Genomic DNA, 9436 nt, shown 5'->3' with positions numbered 1-9436 from the left:
TTCTAATGGGATTCCATCGGAATATTTTTTCCCACTGAATACCAGTGTAATTTCACTGGATATCCAGTGGAATTCCGTACTTATTTTCAGTAGGGAGCATTTTCCAAAAGACCAAAAAAGTGAAAAAAGTATATTTTAACAAAACGCATTTGACTAGCAGGTCGAACAACGGATGTTCTTAAACCCTGCTGACTGCCATTGGCGATTGCCAAATAAACGAATCACCAGATGTAACAAAATGGATCTTAACTATTAATTCAATACCAAATAGAAAACAATAAACTTGCGGAAAAGATGGTATACCGCAAACAAAAAGTGCAAAATTAAGTACACCATATCCGGATTTCGACAATTAATGTCTCTTCAGTGATGTTAGGAATCGAAACGGTATTTGGAAGGCCATATAATTTACCTCAATTTAGGATAGACTCTTGAATTTTGAAGAGTCGAAATAGGATGAACGGATCATATAAACCCGAAGGCAAATATAATACAAGCCCAAACGAAAAAATATAAACAAGTCTAAATTGAAAACAACGTTCAAACCTATGATTGCGTTGGATAATAACCGCAATATTTATACGTGTGCATGCAAAAAAAAATTTCTTGGTAGAGGGGGGTAAATACAGCACAAACAACATTTTCCAAAAGACCATAAAGTGAAAAAGTATATTTTAACAAAAAGCATTTGACTAACAGGTCGAACAACGGATGTTCTTAAACCCTGCTGACTGCCATTGGCGATTGCCAAATAAACGGATCATCAGATGTAACAAAATGGATCTTAACTGTCAATTCAATACCAAATAGAAAACAATAAACTTGCGGAAAAGATGGTATACCGCAAACAAAAGGTGCAAAATTAAGTACATCATATCCGGATTTCGACAATTAATGTCTCTTCAGTGATGTTAGGAATCGAAACGGTATTTGGAAGGCCATATAATTTACCTCAATTTAGGATACACCTTGAATTTTGAGGAGTCGAAATAGGATGAACGGATCATTTAAACCCGAAGGCAAATATAATACAAGCCCAAAACGAAAACATATAAACAAGTCTAAATTGAAAACAACGTTCAAACCTATGATTGCTATACATACAGTTACAAACGACTACATGCAAATTGAATAACAGGCTCCCGACTTGGGACACCCATAGATAATGTGGCGGGGTTTAAAATTCCTATTAAATTCGCGATTACGCGCGTAGCTTTTTATCAATCATGTTAAAAATGTAATACTATTTTAGATAATATGATTGATTATAAAGTTACTAACAGGACTGAGGGAAAGTTAATATAAATTCGGGTCATTTAAACACTACTGGACGACGGACGGCAGTTTAGCGAGATGATAGTACATTTAAGCGCCTGGTATTTAGCCTAATTTTTCAAAATGTAATATAATAAATTTTTATTTCTTAACATGATAAAATGGCAGAATAATGATTCTTGATACCACGACAGCACAATAAAAAATGTCATATCCATTAAGATAAAGAACTGAAATTTAATACTGAATGAAAGCGAACGTCTCAAATTTGAGTTCCGTTTGTGAACTAACTAAAGTCCAATATTACCTAACCTGGAGTAATGACAACCATGCTATGCCTCCAGGTGCGGGATTTTCTCACTGTGTTGAAGACCCATTGGTGGCATTTGGCTGTTTTCTGCTCTTTGGTCGGGATGTTGTCTCTTTGACGCATTCACCGTTTCCATTCTCAATTTTATAGAAAAAATTAATTAAATAAATGAATCAAAATATTTTTGTGCAGATCATAATATATAATACAAAACATGTCCGTGCTTTTTTTGGTCATTCATTACTTCGTTGATCCCATAACTGTATCTGTCACATATTGCTTTTGATCCTTGGTTTGTTTCAAAAGTGTTTATTTCGATAATTATAAAATTATATTTCAGTTCATGGTATTAGCATAAAGAGGTAAGCTTAGGGTAAGTTATTAAAAAAGCTCAAATGTGCTATCGAAAAAACGAGTGAACGGATTAATCTGGCGCTAAAATGGGCTATAAATGTCGGTGCTAAATGTAGTAGTTTTTCGCTTAAATGTTATGCACCTGAATTGGGAGAGGTTAGGTTTATAAACAATAAACATTACATCCATAAAAACTTCAAATACTATCAGCCTGTGTTTTGGCAAGCGTTATAATTTCTTAGGTTAACTTAAATAAAAACATGGTTCTTTGAAAAGCTTATTCTGGTTATAGTTATAAACATTTATGTTTTATCGATGCTGCTTACGTTGTGCTGTTACACGTACTGTCACAAGAAAGGTCACACTAATTACTATAAGTAATTGTAGTTGCATTATCATCTACAATTAAATAAATGCAATAGTTATGTACAATGAATATCGTATTTCAATATCATATAAATAAGAGCTGTAGTAAACTGTTCATATTCATCTTTTAAGAATAACTCTATCGTACAATTTAGTATTTTAATTTTGCCGAATGTGGTAAAATTGATGTTAAAAAAATTAGGAGATGTGATATGATTGACAATGAGACAACTATCCACCAAAGTTCAAATGAAGTGGATGCAAGCATTTATAGGCAACCGTACGGCCTTCAACAATGAGAAAAACCAATACCGTAAGGCCCCGACATGAAAAATGCTATGTTTAGAACTCAAGTCTGTCTAGATACGTTGCTTTCAATAGACATATAACTATATATATGATTCGACATGTTTTAAAGAAATATATACTTAATATAAATACCATGTCCAGTAGTACTATTATAAGTCTTCTTGATTGTTAACTTAGGCTAGATACATGAATTTAACGATGTTACTTTGTTAAACATTGAAGCTGATCACGATAGAATTGTCTGTCGCAATAATAAGTAAGTCTTGAAAACCTCAAAAAATACTGACGCCATGTTAAGCAGTAATATATTATCAATCAATTCCAAAATATACTGGAACTTACATATCCACGGAAAAGAAATGTGTACAATAACAGCGCTGTTCCTTTGCTTTTTGTGCATGTGTTTTTTTGCTGTATATATACTGATTTTGTGTCATGAATGGATACCCAATATCTTTTGTTTTTCTATTATACAATAAAAACAAATACATGAAGACTGCAGGTGGTTTAAAGAACTCCCATATAGCAGTCATTGTGCAATTAACAGTCTGGTTATTTAAATTCCTCCTCAAATGATCATTGTAAGCTGCAGTTTTCTATAGTCGAATCATTCTATAATCTGCGAAACACGATACATATAATTGAGAATGGAAATATGGAATATGTCAAAGAGACAACAACCCGACCAAAGACCAGACAACAGCCGAAGCCCACCAATGGGTCTTCAACGCAGCGAGATAATCCCGCACCCGGAGGTGGACCTCAGCTGGCCCCTAAATAAAATTGGGTACTAGTTCAGTGAAAATGTATGAAGATTCAGATAAATTATAACCCACGTATACATTCTTGACTTTATCATTGATCCAAGTACAGAGTTTCGCGTAAATTTTCGAGTTACGAACTTCAGTCAACATCTCGTCTTGTGAGTCTAATATAATAGTTATATAAAATAAAGATAGTTACATGATCTTACATGCATACATTTGAGATCCATCTGCAATGACTTATCTTCTAAAACAATTATGATACGAGATTTCTAAGTTCTGTTAACTTTTTTCTCCCAACTTCCCATTGAATTATAATGTAGCTTATTCAACTAGTTGGCCAACGGAAGTTCATAGAGAAATACTTATAGTGTTTTTCTCCACTATTTTGCAGATATTTTTGCTTTATATACATAATTGTTACCTAAATCATTTTAGTAATACTATGCTTCGATTGTTTCCAACTCAATCTATGGGTACTGTTAAGCAAATCATGCATTGCAGAATTGGGAGATATTACAGAATTCCGATATCAATTATCTATTATTAATTAAGAAACTATTTGTGTTGTAGTGGTCTATCTCAAGAAAAGGGGTGTTTTTTTTATTTCAGTAGCTTGTTTATTAAAAAAACAAGTGAGGAAAGAGTTGCTCTTCAAGACCATCATTTCAATTCTCACCTAATTTAGTACATCGCAATCAAATATCGATGATATTATTGCGATGTCAACTTTATATTCAATTTCGAAAGTAGCATTATCCTATTAATAATCGCACGACGATTTAATCTTCAGTATAATTATATTCTTCATTTTCATTTCTCGTATGCGTTGATTTTGACTATAAGTTAGGCGTATGATACTGATTATAGTGCACATTTCACATTTTCTGGAATATGTTTTGTCATAAACGATCCAGACTATGTCAAGCCAAAAAATATATTTTTTTGAAGACTTTTAAAATCTAATGTGCCTTAACATAACAACTAACATCATCCACTGTTTCGCTTGATATGAGGAGTTGCAACGTTAGTATATTGCAATATGAAATAACAATTGGAAAATCACAAAGAAACTTAATTTCGTCTTAATTTTCTTTTCTCCATTTGAAAAAAAAAAAACAAAGGTTGAAACTGAATTTGTTTAAAATACTTTCCTTTGTATATTGTGGCAGTTATTGTGTTATAATTAATTTTGATGATTTGCTTATTTGCTTATTTAATGGTTTCAAGTTGGCTTACGTTTACACTGAATATTCCATTGACCAATGAATTACTTAATACATTGTAAATACATCGATTATTGGTAGGAAAGTATACCAAATTTCTGTAGTCTTCCACACAATCAATTATGACTAATTTGAATATATATACGGCACACATCTTTGATATATCTATTTCTGTTTATTTGATCCCTTAAATAAAATATGTATATGTCACAGATGACTTCTAATATGTTCTCTTGTTGCAGCAACACCCCTCTCCTCTTTTCCTTAATTGTGAATCACCGAATGCGAATTAGTATCAGAATTTTATCTGCATTAAGCAACACGACAGTGGCTTCTAGTGGAGCACGAATATAACCTACCCATTTGGAAGACTTGAGTTAATTTACGGAATTTGTTGGTGTGTATGTAACTGAATCTTCAGTTATTTTGTGACTGCTTTTTGTGAATGTTGCTTTATTTACTGCGATGTTCAACATAGCTAAGTATATTCAAATATACACAAAACAGTCACATTATATATCAACAGTTGATGTATCTAGTGAAAAAAAGTAAAATCTACGGAAACGTCGAATGCGACGTGATGTCCACAAAATGTCAGCTTTTAAAAATGAGCAACTATAACATGTTACAGGCATCAATTTCTTTAAAAAATGAATAGTAGGCATGAATTATTGTCAAATTGTTCTTAAAATGTAGAGAAATAAAACAAAACATCAGTTGTTTGATTTTTACGGAAACGAGGTTAAGCATGGGTGCAATTTAGGTACTCCTCATTACAGATTTTTGGGTCGTTTGGAGGTAGGCTCAAACCAACTTTTTTATGATTCAGTATGGATTCAAAATTAAACTTGTGGAGATATGGCAAATAAGGATACACCTACAAAACTAAAACGGAATGGAAACTTTTGTCTGTTTCTTAAATAGACGCAGGTGAAAAAAAACTGTCAAATATGTGTAATTTAATAGTATTCCCGTTTTATTACTTAAAGAATAAATAGCGTTCATAATTACGTAAAAAGAGGATTCTCGGACAACGTGAGTGTATGATCATTCTCAATGGAACTTTTATTATAGTATGACAAAGTATGCTATACAGGGATGTTTGTCCCTTTACAATATTGTTTTATAATTCCTTGATGTCTACCGTTGAAACTAAAATAAAAACACATGTATTTGCGATATTTTTTAGAAAACATTTAGATTAAGCGTATTGTGTTCATTGAAAAAGAAAAAGAAAGAAAAGTAAAAAAACAAAAATACCGAACTCCAAGGAAAATTTAAATCGGAAAGTCCCTTATAAAATGGCAAAATCAAAAGTTCAAACACATCAAACGAATGGAAAACAACTGTCAAATTTCTGATTTTGTACAGGCATTTCCTTATGTAAAAAATGGTGGACTAAACCTGGTTTTATAGCTAGCTAAACCTCTCACTTGTATGACAGAGGGACGAAAGATACCAGAGGGACAGTCAAACTCATAGATCGAAAACAAACTGACAACGTCATGGCCAAAAATAAAAAGACAAACAGACAAATAATAGTACAGATGACACAACATAGAAAACTAAAGACTAAGCAACACGAACCCCACCAAAAACTGGGGGTGATCTCAGGTGCTCCGGAAGGGTAAGCAGATCCTGCTCCACATGTGGCACCCGTCGCATAAAATTCCACTATATTGACAACAATGTGTGAATAAAACAAACATAATATGTAAACATATCATAAAGTACCACTGTCAGAACCTGGTTGATATGAAATTATATGAATCATAAACTAAGAAGTACAGTACGCCATATTTAAACTGAAAGGAAATGTTAGAAATAAAAGAAAGGGAATTCATGATCAGGTAGTCAAAATTATTGTTTAAACTTCTGCATTACACTTAAAAATGTATGCAAACAAAATAAATATATACATACAGCAAACAGAATTATAGTTATTGATTTAAACATAACTAAAGACAGAAACACATATTCTTAAAGTATTAAGTACATACCTAGTATCGATTTGTCACTTTCAACATTTATAACCTTTACAAATAGTTTAAGTTGTAAATGTATCAATTTTGTTAAAATATATGGCTATGTTTATATAAATACATGTTAAATATTAACTACAACCATATAACGTCATATAAAACTTCAAATTTAAAAAAAAAAAAAAAATTGAGTATGATTTATATACTTGAATAGCTAATAGATATAAGAAGATGTGGTATGAGTGCCAATGAGACAACTATCCATCCAAGTCACAATTTGTAAAAGTAAACCATTATAAGTCAAAGTACGGCCTTCAATACGGAGCCTTGGCTCACACCGAACATCAAGCTATAAAGGGCCCCAAAAATGACTAGTGTAAAACCGTTCAAACAGGAAAACAACGGTCTAATCTATATAAAAAAACGAGAAACACTTAATATGAACCACATCAACAAACGACAACCACTGAAAAACAGGTTCCTGACTAAGTTTTACTTTAAAACAAGTGTGCATGGAAATTCTTGTAAAAGAAAATCCTTGATCTTATCAAAATCTTCTGAAATATACGTCTATTGAATTATTGTCTTCGCATACTCTTCTTCGCCAAAAGCTTTTCCATATGCAGTGACCTTCGACAATCGTACTACATAAAAGCGCGGGAAAATCCGTAATTAAATAAACACAATCGTACACTGGAATAATAGTAAATTCCCTATATACAGAAGGTAACTCAGTTAACAAAACAGTTAATAATTCTTCCCGTGGCCTTCTACATTTACATATAAGATACATATAAGATACCTGTAACAAAATGTTTACAAGATGATGATACATAAACAAAGGGAGTAATATATAAGCAAAACCATACTAAATCGCTGTATACAAGGGCACATATATAGTACAGGTAGACACATACCATTGACTTAAATGTTTATAGTACAATTATAACATTTTAACTGCCAAAAAGTTCTCATCTTGTATTTTCAAGAGTTAAGCTTGTAAATAGTGTTAATTGATTCTGAAATACACCAAATCATTTAACCATTGTTATGGCAAAGTTAAATTAACAAATGGGAACGCATGGAAAATATAAAAAAATAACATCGCTCTATTAAATCATTTATTTCTCACGTACTCCATAATGATGTGTTTATCATTAATCAAGGTGACTATCCGGTAAACATTGGCACGAATTTAATGAGCAGCTAAAGTTCAATCAGGGAATGCAATAGTTGTTGTCGATTATATGTCATTGGCTCGTAATAAGTGCAAAGACGTGCATTAAAGACTTACCTGAAACTTGTTTCATATGACTAAAAGATAATAGTATAACACTAATGCGATTAAGTTTCGTCTCTTTATCTTTTAGTGATGAGTATGAATTCTCCTAATCAATGTACAAAATATGAACTAAACTAGAGATATGTGGCAAATGTGATCATATTTTTTCATTGCCTTTTCTTTACCCCACGTAATGCATTTTAGAAAATTGATTAACATAAAGTTGGTAAATCTTTGAAAAGGACGAAATCCTTTACACATGGGCAATATCACAAGTGTTTGTAAGCCTTTGTTATTTTTATTTTGAAGGTTATGCATGCTTATTTTTGATGTAATTTCTAATATACAGCACATGGTACAATGTATTAATTTAAAGAAACACAATTTGTGCTATATTTTCATGTACAAGTAAACACTTAGGATGTCGTTAAAATGTCTGTATAATTTGTATAAAAAAAAATCATATTTCAGTACTGTAAATTCACAACAGTAGTTTTCCCAATTCAATATACAAAGTTTATTCATATTATAATATAGCTTAAATCAAATGAAAACTCCAGTATTACCATGATAGTTGTCTCTGTTTTGTATAACATCATCTACTAGAGTTTCTAAGCATTGAAGCTTTATTTCAATAACACATACGGTAACTAATACTTATGGTCAATAGAAGCCAATGATACCAACAGCATCTTCCAAGTAACACGTGTTTGTAATTATTGGTCACACACAATATTTGTAATAATGAATTGCTTGACGCTACCGTGGAGATGTTAAAGAGATGACTAAAATAGGTACCGAGTCTTTGTTTTAAATTTGATACAGAAATGCAGAAAATATTCCTCCTGACAGCTACCAATAAAACCAGAAAAAATGCCTACATAATTGTTAGTATAGTCACTAAGTTTATTTGTATAGTTTTGTCTCTATACAATGCAGACGATCGTTATCTGTGCATACTTATCCGCTTGCTCTATGGTGTTCAGTACTTTTACTTCTTTGGTTTTAGAATTATTGGCTTTGGGCCTTCCTGATGAAGGTAAAGTCGTAAAAGCACTTCAGGCGAACAACATTTATAAAGTATAATTTTCAATTTTTCTACTAAGCATTATACCTGTCATCCAAAGAATTACATTGTAAAAGAGATTAAAAAAATACCATAGAGACATTCAAACTCACAAATCGCTATATTGAGTATTGAATGATACAATTTATAATCAAATAAGTTAGATCTTAGATATGTGCTTTGTGTTAGTTGCTACTGGCTTCGAAATAGCTTTCAGTACTGCGAGTACTCTCAGATCTGTTGTGTCTTTAGTGATTTTCTTTATTGTTTTTGAGCATTGTATCGTTCGGATGAGTTAAGTTCTTTCGCATTACTTTTTTACCCCATGTGAGCTTATGTCACCACTTGGCGTCCGTCGTCGTCCGTCGTCTGTCGTCGCCGTCATCGTCGTCTGTCGTCGTCGTCGTAAATTATTTCAAGAATCTTCTCCTCTGAAACTCCTGGGCCAAATACCTTCAAACTTTAACTGCCAGTGTATCTAGTTTATAAATTGTATCCGAAG

This window comes from Mytilus californianus, unplaced genomic scaffold, assembly GCF_021869535.1.
Source record: "Mytilus californianus isolate M0D057914Y unplaced genomic scaffold, xbMytCali1.0.p SCAF_19, whole genome shotgun sequence".
Lineage (NCBI taxonomy): Eukaryota > Metazoa > Mollusca > Bivalvia > Mytilida > Mytilidae > Mytilus > Mytilus californianus.
Note: the sequence above shows the minus strand (reverse complement) of the source record.